At 37.6% G+C, this 20734-nt stretch overlaps 2 pseudogenes; one reads left to right on the plus strand and one right to left on the minus strand.

The window, feature by feature from the left end:
- Positions 1 to 664: 664 nt before the first annotated feature.
- LOC143627265 (cytochrome P450 87A3-like) lies at positions 665 to 3171 on the minus strand (annotated as a pseudogene).
- A 5570-nt stretch (positions 3172 to 8741) lies between these two features.
- Positions 8742 to 20612, plus strand: LOC143627266 (protein HAPLESS 2-like; annotated as a pseudogene).
- The last annotated feature ends 122 nt before the right edge of the window (positions 20613 to 20734 follow it).

Genomic DNA, 20734 nt, shown 5'->3' on the forward strand with positions numbered 1-20734 from the left:
CTGGATTTAGTACTTCAAGTTGTAATGTTGATCAAGAGATTAAAATGGCTGCAGTTGTCACATCTCTTGATGATACAAGAATCACATGTTGGTTTGTTTTAGGGATCTTGATTAGCTTGCCTTAGGTAAAGCTCGAGGTTAAAGGATGAACGATCGGGACTTGTACGGACATTTGATATGGCATCACTAAGTTATTTACATTTTGTAACTAAACGATGTCTTGTTTTTAAACATGAATATTGTTAACCTGGGATAGTGTAAACTTGCATATCAAACTTTATCGACAAATGAACTCGTTATTTGTGAATATCAAAAGAAAATTTTTGGTACCTACTTTTCCGCACTTTGTATATAGTATTTTAATCTTAATAAATCTGTTAAAAGCAAGTTACGAAATTAATATAGCTCGATCAAATCAACTGATCAGTAAACGTTATATTCAAATGCTTATATGATGACATTGGTCTTTTACATGGATGGATACATGATTGATAGATGCGGATTGACACACTCCGCAAATCTATATATATATATGAAAACAGATAATTAAACTTGAAACTGCTAGGACAAGTTACATATCCTCTATGTGATTTGTTATCTTGCAGGCTTGCAGCTAGCTTTATAAAAGAAGTTTTTCATAACTCTTAGATTTAACAAACTGATTCTAATTCTGTTTATCTTTCTCAAAAAACTGAACATGAAATCCATTAGGAAAATGTAAAGCTGGAGTGCGTAAAATATCTCCACCTTTGATCGGTTGCAACCTAAATTTGTAAAGGAAAAACAAGTTAAATACATCTCTTAATTTAGTTCAATCTCTAGCATAATAACAATATGGGGTCAGCTATAGACATAGACAAAGTGTTTCACATCTAATCCCACACCGTTGTGGACGACCATCCAGATAGAGGTTGGACGGTCATTTTGACAAAAATTCCAAATTTGATGTTAGAACGATCGTCGAGATAGAGGTTGGACTTCTGTCTTGACCAAAAATTTTCAATGTTTGACTGTCTATTATCATAATAGTCATCTCGATATTGGCCGGATAGTCGTTATGACCAATAATTTTTAAAGTTTGAACTTTTTGTCATCACGAACGTATTGAGTGTTTTTTGAACGGCCGTCCCATGGTGCTAAATGAGATGGAGGTGATGTAACTATAGCATGACCCTAATAATATATTCTTGATTCATCTTTACCTATATTTGGTCACTAGGCAATGAAGAAAAACAGCCATTTCAAGTCTAGCCAGATCTGCTCCTACACAATACCTCTGGCCACCTCCAAAAGCCATGAAAGTCTTTGATGCACCTTTCAAATCCATCCCCTGCTTGAAAGTTACAATGCATGCAATTTAAGTTTTCACAAGAAGTACTTTATTACCATTAACTAATTTTCTATGAAATGTATGAGAATGAACATATTATTATTATTACCTCCCATCTCCATGGATTAAAGTCAAGTGGATTTTTATAGTTAACTGGATCAAATGGACAGCTGGGGGGCACACCATCACCAGCCAACCAGATGGGATAGTGTAGTCTACATTAACCAATTTTTAAATCAAGTACACCCATTAATTATTCTTATAATATCAAGAAATTGATATACAATATATATTGATGGATATATATTCAGTATTTACCTTTGAACTTGAAATCTGTTACAGCTTCACTGAATAGCACTGGAGCTATGTTACCCAGCCTTAGTGTTTCATTTATAAGCTGTAAGTGATCTAATCAGTTAATATACGATTATGCTAATTGAGGAAAAAGGGACAAATAAAAAATCTTAGTTAAGAAGGCAATGAGTCAAACGACACAAAGTTGTCCGAAGTATATCCTTTTTGAATGTACAAACTACTTTATTTAAGAAATTGATTACTAAGTGTAATCTTACGGTTTTTGTAATCGTATTTATCGTTGTAACATTTTATAAAAGGTTCACGAGTGGACGAAAAGGTGTTTTTGAGTCAACATGAACTAACGCGAGGATACTTTAACCTGTCTATATATCTTGCAATTTCTACAATTATCACTTACTATAAAGACCGAGGATAATATATAAACCTGAAAAGTGAATGCCTTCGGGTTTTCCCGGTTTCTTAGGATTTCCTCGTGCTCTTCCTGTATAAAAATGCAAGCATGTTAAATGAGTGAAATTACCATAATAGACTTTGAAACAAAAAAACCCAATAAAATAACGTTTAGCCTTTGTCAAACGGACATAGCCAATCTCCTACAAATAGGATTTGTTGGCTAAGACATCTAGAACATAGCCAACACAAAAAAATTTTGAAAGGCAGACTTGGATAAAAAAAAGACAATACAAAAAAAAATACATGTGTAAAGCGTGGTCTAAATTTAGCTGGAGGATGAAAAGCGAGGGCTAAAATTTAAATGGAATAAAAAAGCGGGGGCAATTAACGGCTATAAAACTGCGGGCTAAATCCTAGTCATTGGCTAAACGTAGCCCACTAATTACACATGTTTCAATATGAATGGCTATTGTGTGGACCCAATTGTACTTCACCGTGAGTTTTTGTGTCGGCTAAGCCTTAGATGCCTCAGCCAATGATCCTATTTGTCATATCCGGATTGGACCTTTCGGATATGTCTCTTTAGCAAAGGTTTAAAGTCAACGTCTATTTTGTTGAGACAATCGAATATAGTCATAAACTATGCACATGAATTAAAATCATATTTCTACCTGCAGACACTTGTAATAAGCAGTTTCAGGTATCTTTAAAGGAAACGAATGTAATCCTTGTACAAGAGCATCAAAATTTTCTCTTAAATTCTTAGGTGACTTCTCCGGATCATAACTTATCAGTTTTTTTCCAATGAACTCAAATATCATCTGATTAGTTAAACACCATTATAATATAAATTGATATCACAAATACAAGTTAATAATTACTTGTCACGTTGCTATTTTCAAGTTCACTGTTTTATGGCTAGCCCACACCTCCATGTTCCTTGTTACTACACTTTCAACTCCTGAAAGTGTCATTTTAAGGCTTTGGGGACCGATTACAGTTAGGATCATGTTCTTGAGATACTTTCGGAAGCTTCCATGCATAGAAGCTACAAGTTGGTTCCCTATTACCTTTTTAATATTCGGTGGGTACCAGCTTTTGAAGGATTGGCCTTGTTGTTGGAGCACCATATAACTAAGTTCCGAATCAGTACATACTATAACTCGCGAACCAAGCAAACTAGTTCGAAATATAGATCCGTATCTAAAATACAAAAATGATTGACTTGAAGTGTAATTAAAAAGCATAAATATTAAACCTCATAAATTGACTTGTTCAAAAATAAGTACTTTTTATTTACATAAAATCATGTACTTTCATTCATATAAACAGTGTTTACATCGGAATAGAAGCAAATGGGCAACAATATATGTCGCTAAACGGTTTGAGATAGCAAAACTAAGATGCTTAAAATTCCATTCCTGGGTTCATAACCAGGCCCAGCCCAGAGGGAAGGGGTAGGGCAGGGAGAGCTACGGCCCAAGGCCCAACATCTTATAGGGCCCATAATTTTTTTCACATTATTACTATATAACAAATAACAAGTTTGGTGCCGCAAGGGACCTATTGGGCCACTTGGCGGCACCGAACTGGTTCGTATATTTTGTATTTGTTTTTTAGTTCAGTCATCGTAACGTACATAACAAAAACCGACTGAATGCCAATTTTTTTTCTAGTATCATAACAAGCATGACAGAAGTCGACCGAATATCCGTAGACTCACCGCCCGGGATCAACAAAGGTCGAGTTTTACCAACGCTCGAGTTTTACCGACACACACCACCATATTGACCCACCTCAAGTTTTATGATTGTTTTGTTTTATATTTGGTTTTAATTCCGGTACATTAACGCACGTGATCGAGACCAACGAAATTCACGTCAACTTACTGGCTCATGTAAGGCCCCGTTACCGGTGCCTCACATCTGACGTTGGATTTACTCATAAACACAGTTCTAAATACCATAGTTAATTAATACTTTCGCGGAATAATAAACTTCAAACCAATATATTACATACCATCATTTCTTGTCTTTAACGAGCATTCAAATCATTTAAACATAAAACATTGTCTTTTAAAAACATCATAACATAACACTTCATTGAGATGCCAGTGTCTTTAAATCCATGTCATGTGCTTCCCCTCAAGCAAGTTGCCTCATTCTACTCACCTGCGTGCATACTAAAAGTCAGCTATGCTGAGTGAGTTCTAGTTAATCATACAACATTCAATACATTCATAACTACGTATTTTCCATACGTACTTCATATTGTCGTAATTCGTTCATAATATAAGTACTTGCCTTCGTACTTTATTCTAAACTCTAATTTACATTATTCTACTCTGCCTCAGATATTATTAGGGCCCGGTCCCTTTTTCTGCCTCGGATATTATTAGGGTCCGGTCCCTTTTCTGCCTTAAGTATTATTAGGGCTCAGTCCCTTTCTGCCTCGAGATTTATAAAGGGCTCGGTCCCTTTTCTGCCTCGGATATTATTAGGGCCCGATCCCTGTCTACCTTGAGTATTATTAGGGCTCAGTCCCTTTCCTCTGTACCTGACTATCTCTTACATTCATTCATAATATGCATACATATCATTCATATATTATACATAACATTATGCCTTGACAGTACGTGCAATATCCGAAGGTCGTTCACGTACCGACAATCAATCATTCATACCTTATATACATAACATTCATATCTTCAACTATCACCCGACGGTACATTGAATATCCGAAGATCGTTCACACACCGTCAAGCATTCATTTATACATAATCATATAAGTCATACACTTACCACTTAAGGTAAGTGTATTAACTAATCACATCGAGTATGCACACAGCCCTGGAAACATAACAAGGAAAGGGGGCTAGAAACTCACATGAACTCGATTGCGTTCACCGTTAATTGTTATTCCTTTCCTTAGCTGTGCACGACTAACTGTATAACAATTACACGTATCAATTAACTATTACTACCCATATCGTGTTTCTAGTCTAATTATAACCCTCAACGAACGGGGTCCGGGGGCAGCGCCCCTGGTAGCGGGATTCTAGAGGCGGCAGCCCCTAGCGGGGTCCAAGGGGCAGAGCCCCTGGCTGGGGTTAACTGTCTTAACACACTTTCCATTAGGATTTTGAATCATTAATTAATTAGCTAACTTAAAAGTTCAAGGGCTTCTTTGTAATTAAATCGTTCTTTTTCTAAATCCAGGGACTGTTCTTGTCGTTATGTTAAACTTCTAATTCGTTACATTACTCTTAACGAATCGGGTTGTCATACGAACCGGTTCCTGTAACGAATTGAATCCCTCTAATGAACTGGACTCTTAGCGAATCAGTCCATAGCGAACCAGTCCAGGTAACGAATCGGTCCATCTAATTCGTTATCTTCTTCTAACGAACTGGCTATACGAATCAAGGGTAATTTGTTACCCTTTTCCTTAACGAACCTGAAATGAACTAGAGCTAGTTCATTATGCTCCCTAAGACGAATCAGTTAGCGAATCACCCTTAATTCGCTAAATTCCCGTTAGCGAACTAGGGTTAGGTCAGGGAATGTCAGAACATTCCCTGACATTACCTACCTCGTATTAACATTTCCGGCGCCGTCGCCTGAAAACCGTGGATTCGCCGGAAAAAACGAGTTTTAGCTCGTTTTTCGCCGTTTTTCGCCCCGTTCGATCCAGATCTGAGCTAGGGTGATCCCTAAGCTCATCTTTGGCTCGGTTTATACCCGATTCCACCCGGATCCCGTGACGTTAATGGTTTGACGGTGTCGGCTCGTCGTTTCGTGACTATATCTAACGGGTTTAAGCTCATACAACAAAATACTATCATATCTTGGATCGGGATCGGTTTTACTTGGTGATTTATGCTAGAGAGAGAAAGCTTAAGTGTGTGTTTTGGGAGGTGTATGGAATATTTGTGAAATGAAATTATATGGGTATAATTGACTTATATAATTTTAGATCATGGGCTTAAGCCCATGGTCTTTTCCTCTTTCCTTCATAATCCAAGTCCATAACCCAATTCCATTTAGCCCAACACTAGCCCGACTCATAGTAACTCATACTTTCGTTTATTAACCGAAACCAGAAAACGGGATGTTACAAGTCTTCCCTCCTTAAAGAGGTTTCGTCCCCAAAACCTAACTATTACATAAACAAATCTGGATAAAACTTGTGCATCTCTTCTTCAACTTCCCAAGTAGCATCTGATCCTTTGCGGTATTTCCATATCACTTTCACTAATGGGATAACTTTACGACAAAGCTGCTTTTCCTTGCGATCAACTATCTCAATTGGTTGCTCAATGTAGTTCAGCTGTTCATCAACCTCAATGTCCATTAATGGCATATGCGACGTGTCATCAGCCAGACATATTCTCAGATGAGAAACATGGAAGGTTGAGTGAATTCCTTCTAACTCATCTGGCAAAATCTAACTTGTAAGCCACTTCACCCACTCGATTTAAAATCTTGAACAGTCCAATGTACCTCGGACTCAACTTTCCCCTCTTCCTAAAACGAATAATTCCTTTCCAAGGCGAGACCTTGAGCATCACATTGTCACCAACTGATATGGTTTAAAAGATACATGTAATTATATAAATATTTCCTACATTTTTAAGTATTTTGAGCCAGCTTTTTTATTGAATATATTTCTATTTGGCTCATAACCGGATTTTAAAGGTTAAGTTTTTAAAAGAGCTAAATTAAAGTATTTATGCTAAACTTGAGGTCACAATGACATCAAAGTAATAATTGGTGGAATAAATGGCCACATATTTTGTTGAGTTTCATGTTCACATTCTATTAAAAGATAAAATTCCACGTTAACCATGCTTCAATTACTTATGAGTTTTATTTCTTTACAAAGTGTAGGAGAGCTCGTTGAAATATTTCTAATGGGCTGATGATAGAGTGGCCCACAAAATCAAGGAAGGTTGGGCTTATGTTTGGTCACATGGACTTTCAAAGTAAAGAGGAATACCGATTCGGACCAAGAGATTAATGGTGAAAGCCCGTTGCTGTAAAGCTATTACATGGATACAAAGATAAACAAAAAAAAACCCCTACAAATACACTAAATATAGATATAAAGAGACGACAGCATAGAATATATAATAACATTATTGTGGGATTCTTGAATTTGGTGGAGGAACTCACGTGAGGGAAAGACAGAAAGCATAAAGAATAATATATTATATATTCTAGTGGCTGTGGAACAATTGTGAAAGGGGGGCCGGCTACTGTTCTACGACACAAGTCACAGGAAGAAAGCACAATCTATATTAATTTTTGTGAAAAGGGGGTCACGTGAAGTTAGAGCCAAATAATTTGGTGGGGGAAGCTTTGAAAAAGAATCGCAAGAAGAAGAATAATTGGTTTGTTTTATTAATTTTTATTATGAATCATCTTTCTGAACTATATTTTATTTTTGTTTCATACTTTATTATGAGTAGCTAAATATTTTATACTATCTTGGTATTGGTTGAGTACTAGTTTAGACTAATGGTTTGACGAACTATTATTTGACGTTGGTTGATTTAATGTTATTGTAAAAGTTTTTAATTGGTTTGGTCATAATATTGTTGAGTAATTAAATCTAGTTTCTTACTTTAATATTTATTCCACTTGTGTTTAATAGTTTTTTTTGGTGATTGTTAGACACATGATTAGGTTGTTTACTTTGTGTTTTCAACTTGTTTGCGGTTTAAGGTCGAAAAAATCGTAGGAATAAGTATTGAAAGTGGTTTAGAGTTTATTGTTCTTTCACTAGAGAGGCCGAGATGTAATTTAGTGTTGTGTCATTTTTGTCTTTTGCGGGTTTGGGTAATAATTGCACGGGAGTGGGTTATCCTAGGTCCCTTAGATTATTGTGATACAAGTTTTGTTCAAGTTAATTAAAAATACCCCCTTAATATTAATATATATTGTATCCGAAGAGACTGGGAGGTGATTTGGGTTGTGGGGTACCATAGTATTATTAGGTAAGGTGAGACTGGGAGGTGATCCAACCCTTTATCAATTGAGCTTCACATGTCATTAGAGTTCTAGGGTGTCGTTGGTGAGGCCGGGAGGCAATCTAGCGTACTTTAGTGGTCTTTAGTGTCATATTTTTAAGATATTGTTTTTCAACCAAGTCAAGTTCGTTAGCTATTAAGTTTAACTAGTAGGATTCCATTACCTAGGTAGTCGTTTCTCGCATATTAGTAAAACCCAATTTTTATAAAGTTTTATTTTTAGTTTAAATTTTAATTAGTTAAGTTTTATTAGTTTAATTAATATAAAAAGAATTTTAAAAAATCAAAAGAAAGTCTAGGTTAGTAATCTTTTAGGTTTAATAATTAGAGTTTACCCATAATGTCCTAGGTTTAATATCCGTTCTTACTTGCTAACTACATTGCGACCGGTACACTTGCCCATTGTGTGTTTTTTTAGGTGAATTCGGTAAAACTTGGTTATTAATATTATATACGTTTTTCACACATTAAGTTTTTGGCGCCGTTGCCGGGGACACCGACAAATTCTTTGCTTAAACCGAGTTGATTATCTGATCTGTTTATTTTTTTATTTTATTTTATTTTTTTAGTTGTTATTTTTCCTTTAGGTGCTTTTACTTGCTATTTTTGCCTTTAGTTTTAGTTAATTTAAAAACAAAAAAATTATAAATTATTTTTTTATTTTAGTTTATGCATAATACCCGTTCTCAAGGCCCACCTTTATTCATTGCATCAAAAGAGCCTGAGAGTGAGTTTCAAGAGCGACTTAAGGAGACTACTGATAGCGAGAGCGATTCGACCGACATCCAGGTTAGCGTCTCTACTCTTAGAATAGATATGGGCGACGCCGTTCCACCGCCGAGACAAACTGTTCATGCTAGAGCCAGCGATGGCATCATGGGAGCCCGATCTGCAATTGTCTGACCTGCTGCGACTAATAACCAAAACTGGCAAATTCCATCTCACGTCATGAATTCTATCACTAATTCTGCTCAGTTCCACGGCTTGGATGATGAAGATGCTCCGGGACACCTGTCCCGATTCGTGCGGATCTGCGAAACTTTTAATATTAATAATATCTCGTCTGACGTCATTCATCTTAAATTATTCCCGTTCTCACTTTCTGGATGTGCTGCTACATGGTTCGACTCTCTTCCAAATGCTTCAATCGCCACATGGGCCTACTTGCAATCCAAGTTCCTTAGGAAGTATTTCCCTCCATCGAAGGCCGGACGTCTACGCGAGCAAATCCGTTCTTTTCATATGGACCCCGATGAGTCCTATTATTCCGCGTGGGAGCGTTTCCAAACTCTTATAAGCCGTTGTCCTCAGCATGGCCTAAACGATTGGGCTGTGGTTGAAAAATTCTATAACGGTCTTACTCCCGAAACCCAACAGCCGTTCAATACCTCCGTCGGAGGAAATATGCTCGATAAACTCACCATAGAGGAGGCCGAAGAAATGTTCGAGAGCATTGCATTAGGGGATCAGCATACAAAGTCCAATAATATTTAGGAATAGCTCGTACGACCTCCACAAGACCATTCATCCATCAAATTTCACCGAGTGCATCTACTTAGTACCATCAACGAGTTCTTGGCTTATGGTGATTTGTCAAACCAGTTTGCTTTGACTCTAGTTTTTCTAGCTCTCTTTGTCTGAGATAAGGTAGGTGTAGCCGTGGTTTTTGAACTTAAAGCGCTTAATGCAATTGGGGGCTTGATAGACTGGTGGCTGGGTTTAAGTGGATAACAATATCGGCAATCGCAGTTTTTGCGTTTATCTGTGCTTAAAAGATAACCTATATGTTTTGAAAACTAGTCTTGAATTCTGATTCCATTGCAATATATATATTTTTCGGGGAAGAAAAAGGTTTAAGTGTGGGGATATTTGATATGGTTTAAAAGATACATGTAATTATATAAATATTTCCTACATTTTTAAGTATTTTGAGCCAGCTTTTTTATTGAATATATTTCTATTTGGCTCATAACTGGATTTTAAAGGTTAAGTTTTTAAAAGAGCTAAATTAAAGTATTTATGCTAAACTTGAGACCACAATGGCATCAAAATAATAATTGGTGGAATAAATGGCCACATATTTTGTTGAGTTTCATGTTCACATGCCTATTAAAAGATAAAATTACACGTTAACCATGCTTCAATTACTTATGAGTTTTATTTCTTTACAAATTGTAGAAGAGCTCGTTAAAATATTTCTAATGGGCTAATGATAGAGTGGCCCACAAAATCAAGGAAGGTTGGGCTTATGTTTGGTCACATGGACTTTCAAAGTAAAGAGGAATATCGATTTGGGCCAAAAGATTAATGGTGAAAGCCCGTTGCTGTAAAGCTATTACATGGATACAAAGATAAACAAAAAAAAACCCCTACAAATACACTAAATATAGATATAAAGAGACGACAGCATAGAATATATAATAACATTATTGTGGGATTCTTGAATTTGGTGGAGGAACTCACGTGAGAGAAAGACAGAAAGCATAAAGAATAATATATTATATATTCTAGTGGCTGTGGAACAATTGTGAAAGGGGGGCCGGCTACTGTTCTACGACACAAGTCACAGGAAGAAAGCACAATCTATATTAATTTTTGTGAAAAGGGGGTCAGGTGAAGTTAGAGCCAAATAATTTGGTGGGGGAAGCTTTGAAAAAGAATCGCGAGAAGAAGAATAATTGGTTTGTTTTATTAATTTTTATTATGAATCATTTTTGTGAACTATATTTTATTTTTGTTTCATACTTTATTATGAGTAGCTAAATATTTTATACTATCTTGGTATTGGTTGAGTACTAGTTTAGACTAATGGTTTGACGAACTATTATTTGACGTTGGTTGATTTAATGTTATGATAAAAGTTTTTAATTGGTTTGGTCATAATATTGTTGAGTAATTAAATCTAGTTTCTTACTTTAATATTTATTCCACTTGTGTTTAATAGTTTTTTTTGGTGATTGTTAGACACATGATTAGGTTGTTTACTTTGTGTTTTCAACTTGTTTGCGGTTTATGGTCGAAAAAATCGTAGGAATAAGTATTGAAAGTGGTTTAGATTTTATTGTTCTTTCACTAGAGAGGCGAGAGGTAATTTAGTGTTGTGTCATCTTTGTCTTTTGCGGGTTTGGGTAATAATTTCACGGGAGTGAGTTATCCTAGGTCCCTTAGATTATTGTGATACAAGTTTTGTTCAAGTTAATTAAAAATACCCACTTTATATTAATATATATTGTATCCGAAGAGACTGGGAGGTGATTTGGGTTGTGGGGTATCATAGTATTATTAGGTAAGGTGAGACTGGGAGGTGATCCAACCCTTTAACAATTGAGCTTCACATGTCATTAGAGTTCTAAGGTGTCGTTGGTGAGGCCGGGAGGCAATCTAGCGTACTTTAGTGATCTTTAGTGTCATATTTTTAAGATATTGTTTTTCAACCAAGTCAAGTTCGTTAGCTATTAAGTTTAACTAGTAGGATTCCATTACCTAGGTAGTCGTTTCTCGCATATTAGTAAAACCCAATTTTTATAAAGTTTTATTTTTAGTTTAAATTTTAATTAGTTAAGTTTTATTAGTTTAATTAATATAAAAATAATTTTAAAAAATCAAAAGAAAGTCTAGGTTAGTAATATTTTAGGTTTAATAATTAGAGTTTACCCATAGTGTCCTAGGTTCGATATCAGTTCTTACTTGCGAACTACATTGCGACCGGTACACTTGCCGATTGTGTGTTTTTTAGGTGAATTCGGTAAAACTTGGTTATTAATATTATATACGTTTTTCACATATTACCAACGTTAAACTCAATCGGTCATCGCCGCTTATCAGCATACGACTTCTGTCTGTCTTGAGCAGCTTTCATTCATGCCTTAATCTGATCAAACTTTGAAGAAGTTTCTTGAACAATTTCCAAACTTCCCATATCCTTTTGACAAATCTCCCCCTAACATACCGGAGTTCTACAACGTCTTCCATATAACATCTTGAATGGTGGCATACCAATACTTGATTGGTAGTTGTTGTTATAGGAGAACTCTGCTAGATGCAGGTGATCATCCCAACTTCCACAAAAGTCTAAAACACAAGAACGTAGCATATCCTTAAGGGTTTGGATCTTCCTTTCAGGCTGTCCATCTGTTTGAGGATGATACGCCATACTGATGTTCAATCTTGTTCCCATAGCTTCATGGAACTTCTTCCAAAACCTCGAAGTAAAACGAGTATCTCTATCAGACACAATCGATAACGGTACTCCATGCTTGGATATAACCTCTTTAATGAACAATCTTGCTAATGTTTCTGACGAGATAGCCTCTCTTATAGGTAGAAAGTGAGCACTCCTGGTCAAACGGTTCACAATCACCCAGATGGTATCATGATGCTTAGCTGTACGAGGTAGCATAGTTATGAAATCCATGGTGATGTGTACCCATTTCCACTTTGGTATCTCTAGCGGTTGCATCTTCCCATAAGGCTTCTGGTGCTCTGCCTTGACTTGTAAACAAGTTAAGCACTTACTAACATAATCTACTACATCGTTCTTCATTCCCGGCCAACAATAATCTCTTTTCAAATCTTGGTACATCTTAGTAGTTCCTGGATGAATCGAATACCTTGACTTATGAGCTTCATCTAAGATTCGACCTCTGAGATCCCCATGGCGTGGAATCCACATACGGTCAAACCTGGTCTTAACACCATGCGTGTTTTCTATCAGCTCGTTTTGCTGACCGAAAATCCTTTCTTTCTTCACTAGTCCTTCATCTACTAGCACTTCTGAATGCACCTTGATGATTTCTTCAAATAGACTTGAGTTCATAATCAACTTGTATGACTTCACTGTTGCAAGGACTTCCTCATTCTTACGACTTAGCGCGTCGGGTACCACATTAGCTTTCCCAGGGTAGTACTTAATGTCGCAGTCGTAATCCTTTATCAATTCTAACCACCTTCTCTGTCTCATGTTCAATTCCTTCTGCTCGAAGAAGTACTTTAAACTTTTATGATCTGTATAAATGGTACACTTAGCACCATATAGATAATGCCTTCAAGATCATATCTTGAGAGCATGCACTACTGCTGCTAGTTCTAAATCATGCGTCGGATAAGTACTTTCATGGACTTTCAACTGTCTAGACGCGTAAGCTATCACTTTCCCTCGTTGCATCAACACGCAACCTAACCCACGATGCGAAGCATCAGTACAAACAACCAAATCCTCATCACCATCGGGTAAAGCAAGGATTGGAGCTTGCATGAGTCTCTTCTTCAACTCCTGAAAAGCCTCTTCTTGAAACTTACCCCAACTGAATAATATCGACTTTCGGGTCATACCGGTTAACGGTGCGGCTATCTTGGAGAAACCTTAGATGAATCTCCTATAGTAGCCAGCTAACCCTAAGAAGCTTCGTATATCATTCGAATTCTGGGGAGTCTTCCAATTTGTTATCGCCTCGATCTTAGCTGGGTCCACGGTAATCCCTTCAGGATTAATCATGTGACCTAGAAATTGCACTTCTCGCAACCAAAACGCGCATTTCGAAAACTTAGCATATAACTTCTCTTTCTTCAGAGTCTCCAATCCTTCTCTCAGATGTTCGGCATGATCAAACTCACTTCTTGAATAAATCAATATGTCGTCAATGAAAACGATAACTGACTTATCCAACATCGGCCGGCACACCCTATTCATCATGTCTATAAATACTGTGGGAGCATTCTTTAGACCGAATGACATTACGAGGAACTCGTAGTGTCCATACCGCGTCCGAAATGTTGTCTTAGGGATGTCTGCCTCTTTCACTTTCAATTGATGATAGCCTGATCTGAGATCTATTCATGAGAACCAACTTGATCCTTGCAGTTGGTCAAACAGATCATCAATCCTTGGCAAAGGGTATCTATTCTTTACCGTAAGCTTGTTCAACTCGCGATAGTCTATGCACATTCTCATACTTCCATCATTCTTGTTCAGGAATAACACTGGTGCGCCCCACGGGGAAACACTTGGCCTTATGAAACCTTTTTCGAGGAGTTCTTGTAGTTGGGACATCAATTCCTTCATTTCAGACGGCGCTAGACGGTAAGGTGCTTTCGCAACGGGCTGGGCTCCTGGTATTAAATCTATCTGGATTTCTATCTCTCGCTCCGGTGGCAACCTCGGAAGATCCTCAGGGAATACTTCGGGGTAATCGCGCACTATAGGAGCATCTTTCATTTCTTTAGTCTCGGCCGTAGCGTTGACAACATACGCCAGGTAGGCACCGCACCCTCGCCTTAACAAACCTTCGGCTTTCATCATTGAAATGACGTTAAACCCTGAACTTTCCTTATCGCCATAAACCATCACTGCACTACCATCCAATGACTTTAGCTTTATTATCCTACTCATACACACTATCTAAGCTTCATACTCGGACAACCAATCAATCCCCAAAACTACATCGAACCCTCCTAATGTCATAACATACAAAGTAACAGGGAACTCATGTCCCTCTAATTCTATCTTACAATTCTTAACCATTTTCGTTAGTTTAACTGAAGTGTCACTAGCGGTTTCTACTATAAGGGTTTCACACACTCGACAACTTTTCATTTTAGCTAGTTTACTAAATGTCGTAGCTACAAAACTTCTATTCGCACCCGAATCAAATAATACTGAAGCAGAAATACCGTTTACTAAGAACGTACCGGTCACAACATCGGGAGTCTTTCTAGCTTGTTCCTGGGTCAGCATGTAGGCCCTAGTCCTCGGCCTCGCTTGATCAGCATCTTTCTTTCCACTACCTCCAGCCTCACCATCGGTGCACTCTCTCGAAAAGTGACCCATTTTACCGCACTTGTAACATGCGGGTTTCGCAGTACACTCTGGAGCGTAATGCCCCACCTTCCCGCACTTGTAACAAGCGTTCGTACCAAACTTGCACTCACCAGCATGACTCTTCCCACACTTATAACAAACGTCAGAACCTTTACTCCACCTGCACTCGCCACCGTGTGCCTTGCCACAAGTCTTACACGACTTCTTCTCCCATACTCTCTGCCTCTTGTCCCTAGGGTTCCACAACTGAGTACCTGGGCGCTTGACAGGAGCGACCCATTTCTTATCCTTCTTCTCTTCCACCATCACATCATCTGCCAGCAAGTCGTCATAAACCATTTCTGCGAGTCCTACAGCAGAATCAAAAGTACCCGGTCTACCAGCCTTGACCAAGACGCGAACATTCTGCGGCTGACCCCTAAGGTAACACTTGATCCGCTTGGCCTCGGTGTTCACCAAGTCCGACACCAACCTTGAAATGCGACTGAACTCCGTCGTGTATTCGCGGTGTGTCATCTTACCCGCCTTCAGACTCAAAAATTTCATTTCAACCCTTTCAACCTCTGCATCCGCACAAAACTTCTTAATCACAAGATCTTTCAGTTCATCCCACCTCATAGCTTTGATCTCCTCTCTGGTCTTCCTCTGTTCAACAGATTCCCACCAGTACATGACTTCATCACCAAATGATTGGGTAGCATAACCCATAGCTTGGTCGGGACGGCATTCGCTAATTCGGATAATTTTATTCATGGCGGTTATCCATTGAAGTGTAGCGATTGCGTCTCCCAAGGCAATCAGCTTCGGCGGGTCACAACCTTTAAATGACTTGTAGTTGCACCCACCTCGGCCCCTTTTCCTATCATCAACCTTCACCGATTTAATCACACTTGATCCCTCCTTCTCCTCCTCATCATCCTTCTTACTCTTTTCCCCCGACTTCTCAGCGGACTTTTCAGGATTCCAGTTCTTCGCTGCAGCTGCTACCGCCTGAGCAATGACAGCTTGAACAGCAGGGTTAAGTTGATACCCTTCGTTGTTACTCGGATTTCCACCGGCTGCACTTCCTTCTCCGTCAGCGTTAGTAGCTGCTTCTACTGTCGTTTCTCGGACAACGCGTGGCCTACTACGACGTCCTGTACGTCCTCCTCTTCCAGCAACTTTCTTAGCTCCAGCCATTCGTATTCTATTAGAAACACAAACATTATCACTTAAGGAACCATTTAGTACAAGGATAGTAAGGTTAACAGGTAATAACAGTGGCCAACTGTGATTAGCTGCACACGTTACTTTCCGTGTCCTATACACTTCCTCTTATGAGTCTATTTGTGCTAATTCTACTTCTAACAGTTAGACAATCAAATAGTTCATATCATCACATACTCCTATCCCTAGCCATTAAGCTATCATTCATACATTATTTATTTAGAAATTACGCAAACATCCATTCATCATTCTACTTTACATGTGAATTTATTCACATACTTTACCTTTACTTAGCTTGCTTGAGTGACACATGGCATTCTCGTACTGGCATCTTCTTTCTTTTCTTACTTTTATCTCATTCTCTGTTCGAGTCTCAGCATGTAGGATGCTTAAATCTCTCGAACTTTGCTCTGATACCAACTTGTAAGGCCCCGTTACCGGTGCCTCACATCTGACGTTGGATTTACTCATAAACACAGTTCTAAATATCAGAGTTAATTAAAACTTTCGCGGAATAATAAACTTCAAACCAATATATTAAATACCCATCATTTCTTGTCTTTAACGAGCATTCAAATCATTTAAACTTAAAACATTGTCTTTTAAAAACATCATAACATAAAACTTCATTGAGATGCCAGTGTCTTTAAATCCATGCCATGTGCTTCCCCTCAAGTAAGTTGCCTCATTCTACTCACCTGCGTGCATACTGAAAGTCAGCTACGCTGAGTGAGTTCTAGTTAATCATACAACATTCAATACATTCATAACTACGTATTTTCCATACGTACTTCATATTGTCGTAATTCGTTCATAATATACGTACTTGCCTTCGTACTTTATTCTAAACTCTACTTTACATTATTCTACTCTGCCTCAGATATTATTAGGGCCCGGTCCCTTTTTCTGCCTCGGATATTATTAGGGTCCGGTCCCTTTTCTGCCTTGAGTATTATTAGGGCTCAGTCCCTTTCTGCCTCGAGATTTATAAAGGGCTCGGTCCCTTTTCTGCCTCGGATATTATTAGGGTCCGATCCCTGTCTACCTTGAGTATTATTAGGGCTCAGTCCCTTTCCTCTGTACCTGACTATCTCTTACATTCATTCATAATATGCATACATATCATTCGTACATTATACATAACATTATACCTTGACAGTACGTGCAATATCCGAAGGTCGTTCACGTACCGACAAGCAATCATTCATACCTTATATACATATCATTCATATCTTCAACTATCACCCGACGGTACATGCAATATCCGAATATCGTTCACACACCGTCAAGCATTCATTTATACATAATCATATAAGGCATACACTTACCACTTAAGGTAAGTTTATTAACTAATCACATCGAGTATGCACACAGCCCCGAAAACATAACAAGGAAAGGGGGCTAGAAACTCACATGAACTCGATTGCGTTCACCGTTAATTGTTATTCCTTTCCTTAGCTGTGCACGACTAACTGTATAACAATTACACGTATCAATTAATTATTACTACCCATATCGCGTTTCTAGTCTAATTATAACCCTCAACAAAAGGGGTCCGGGGGCAGCGTCCCTGGCAGCGGGGTTCTAGGGGCGGCAGCCCCTAGCGGGGTCCAAGGGGTAGAGCCCCTGGCTGGGGTTAACTGTCTTAACACATTTTCCATTAGGATTTTGAATCATTAATTAATTAGCTAACTTAAAAGTTCAAGGGCTTCTTTGTAATTAAATCATTCTTTTTCTAAGTCCAGGGAGTGTTCTTGTCATTATGTTTTCGTTACATTACTCTTAACGAATCGGGTTGTCATACGAACTGGTTCCTGTAACGAATTGAATCCCTCTAACGAACTGGACTCTTAGTGAATCAGTCCATAGCGAACCAGTCCAGGTAACGAATCGGTCCATCTAATTCGTTATCTTCTTTTAACGAACGGGCTATACGAATCAAGGGTAATTCGTTACCCTTTTCCCTTAACGGTTTGACGGTGTCGGCTCGTCGTTGCGTGATTATATCTAACGGGTTTAAGCTCATACAACAAAATACTATCATACCTTGGATCGGGATCGGTTTTACTTGGTGATTTTTGCTAGAGAGAGAAAGCTTAAGTGTGTGTTTTGGGAGGTGTATGAAATATATGTGAAATGAAATTAAATGGGTATTAATGACTTATATAATTTTAGATCATGGGCTTAAGCCCTTGGTCTTTTCCTCTTTCCTTCATAACCCAAGTCCATAACCCAATTCCATTTTGCCCAACACTAGCCCGACTCATAGTAACTCATACTTTCGTTTATTAACCGAAACCAGAAAACGGAATGTTTCGGCTCAACGCTTGGGTTTTACCAATGTCTGAGTTTTACCGATCTGTCCGGCACAACGTGCCAGGTAAAAACTACTTTATAATATAATTTAAAAACCTATGGAAATTATTTAATAGAATTTAGTTCAAATGGTGGATATCACTTCCAACAAGGGAGCTGCTCTGTTTCGAATGCAATAAAATTGGCACAAGCTTTGAAGCTTTTAGAAACCATCCAAATTTCTGCAATATACCATTTATGAGTTGCCTGCATAATCAGTTATGGAACTATTGGGATGTGAGTATTATTATTATTATTATTATTATTATTATTATTATTATTAATGTTGTTGTTGTTGTTGCTGTTGCTGTTTTAACCTGTTCATTTTAAAACTTGAATGTTACAGTCGGATCAGGATAGGATCCGTAGATATCAGCTCCCTCTTTATGATGTGGTAGGAAGATTTGAAAGGATAAATGAGCATCCAGTTAGGTTCCTTAGATTCTGAATATATATTATATATGTATGTTTATACATATCTACATAAACAATTAATCACCAATTAATTAAATTTTATGCAGAATGCAAGTAGCCATTCATTTTCCATAGGAGTTACAGAAGTCGTAAACTCAAACCTTTTGATAGAACTGAGTGCTGATGATATAGAATATGTGTATCAAAGGTTAGTACATTTTTTAAAAAAAAATTCATTATTATTCTGCATTTTAAACAACAACTCGTATATCTTGTTTGGTTGCAGGAGTCCCGGGAACATTTTAAGCATCAGAGTCCCCACTTTTGAAGCCCTCACTCAATTTGGGACTCCCACAATCACAACTAACAACACCGGTGACGTGGAAGCTTCCTACAGCTTAACTGTAATAATATTTTTTAACATATGTGTTCTTAATATAAGTATTGGATTAAAATTACAGACTTCATTATACATGTTTATATTTTGCAGTTTGATTGCTCTGGAGGTGTCAGTCAAATGGAGGTATGCATTAAACTAAACCATTATTTAAGGATATTTTGTTCTGAATAATTAATTTGAACACTTTTGTACAGGAACAATTTTTCATCATGAAGCCAAGAGAAGTTGTAAATCGATATTTTAAAGTGCAACCAACAACAGATCAAGCTGCCAAATATGTGTGTAATGGTATGGCCGGTATAACCATCATATTGCCACATTTGCTTATAAATAGTATGCTAATCTGTTGCAAATAAAAAAAAACATCACATTGCAGCTATATTGAAAGATTCGGACTATCAAGAAACTGATAGAGCTGAGTGCCAGTTTACAACAACCGCCACAGTTCTTGACAATGGAACACAGGTATTGTATCTGTATATAATCTATACAAACAAAAAATTATGGTTTTACAATATTTCATTAATCTGCTTGCATATTATTTATTTTAGATTCCATGGGAACCGCCTGAGGGCGAGGAGGGTGCACAAGGCTACTTTGCAGGTTTTGAGGAATTTTGGCACTCGGTTTGGGAGTATATGGTGGATTTCATCACTGGAAAAACTTGCAGGTTAAAATATTTAATCTAACTTTCATTAAATTACCATAAATGTTTATTGATCTGATTGTTACATTACTCGATGCAAGCAGAATGAAATGCTCGGGTTTCTTCGACATTGGTTGTCACATACGCCACATTTGTATGACCTGGATGCTATTATTTGGTCTGTTTTTGGCAGTCTTCCCTACTGGTAATTAAGCTACTTCTAATTTCACTTTCTGATTTTTTTGTTAATTATTTAACTTTCTATTTTTTTTTTCATTTTTATGACTTTTAGTGATTACACTAATCTAGCTTCTACACGAAACCGGACTTTTTGATCCCGTTTACGACTGGTGGGAAGACCATTTTTGGGACAATGAACGAAAACTCCAACACATTAATAAACACAGGGTAGTTGATTTGGTTAGACATCATAAGAAGAAAACAAAACATCATTCAGATGGTACTTATAATAGTGTTAAGAGAGACAAACACAAAACTGAGCACCATCATCATCATTTCAAGAGGGACAAACACAAATCCGAGCGAGTTAAAGATGCAAGTATCACGCAGCATCCGCTTTATGCAAGTAAACAGGAAGATGTTATGGAAGACGAAAACATATATTCTAGACGTGATGATGGAACCTCAAAGACAGCGTACAAGCACGGGCATAAGCATTTTCGTACTAAGAGAAGGACATAGAGGAATGACAGTACTTTTGCTAGTTATTTGTTTAGTTGTAGTATCATCATTAAGGATACAAACATGGCTAGAATAGCAGAAGTAGACGTTGAATGCTTTGTTATCCTATGCGAAAAGAGTTT

The sequence above is a fragment of the Bidens hawaiensis genome, unplaced genomic scaffold (assembly GCF_021521415.1).
Source record: "Bidens hawaiensis isolate Kalapana, Puna unplaced genomic scaffold, B.hawaiensis_p1.1 tig00004618_1, whole genome shotgun sequence".
NCBI lineage: Eukaryota > Viridiplantae > Streptophyta > Magnoliopsida > Asterales > Asteraceae > Bidens > Bidens hawaiensis.